An 805-nucleotide genomic window follows, 5' to 3' on the forward strand; every position below is an offset into this window, starting at 1 on the left:
CCCGGCGCCGAAAAGCAGCCGGCGGTGGAGGGGAACAAGCAGTGTTGTGAACCACTGTCATTTTTTCAGTTTTATCTGTTTGGGCCCTTGCTCATCTACATGAGCAAACCAGCCTACTAATCCTTTTGCACTTGTCTACATGTGTAGGTGTGGGTGGGTGGGCATCCATGAGGGAGGCTAATGTCATCCATGAGGGAGGCTAATGTCGCATCGCCGGAGCAAGGACATAACAAGGAGACCTCATTCCATGCCGCCACCAGACACTTACACCTAACCCTAGCCAAGACCAAGGCAACCTGGTCCGCACGCCCCTACCGCCTCCCCGACGCCGAAAAGCACCAGGCGGCGGAGGGGAAACAGGCAGCGCCGTGAACCGCTGTCATTTTTCAGCTCCATCTGCTTGGGCCCTTGCTCATCCACATGAGCAAACCAGCCCACTAATCTTTCTGCACTCACTTGTCTACATGTATGTGTGGGTGTGAGTGGGTGGGTGGGCATCCATGAGGGAGGCCAATGTCAGCTTCAAAGCCCATCCCATGCGCCCAATTCAGCTGCCCCCCTGCCTTTTGCGTTTGTCATCTCCCCTGATTATTCCCCCCAGCATGAGATCCATCTCCACTTTTGCATGGTGGTCTGCCAACCAGCACACATGGCCATGGGAATGGGGATCGGATGGGATGGTGGCATAGCAGATAGAGAAATTTAGACACACACAGCTCCCAGGAAAAAAGGACGAGCGAGCAGCAAACAACCCCCCTTTCCCCTCGGCCTCGGATACCCACCCCCACCCCCACCCCCCCGCCCG

Source organism: Triticum dicoccoides, chromosome 2B (assembly GCF_002162155.2).
Source record: "Triticum dicoccoides isolate Atlit2015 ecotype Zavitan chromosome 2B, WEW_v2.0, whole genome shotgun sequence".
NCBI lineage: Eukaryota > Viridiplantae > Streptophyta > Magnoliopsida > Poales > Poaceae > Triticum > Triticum dicoccoides.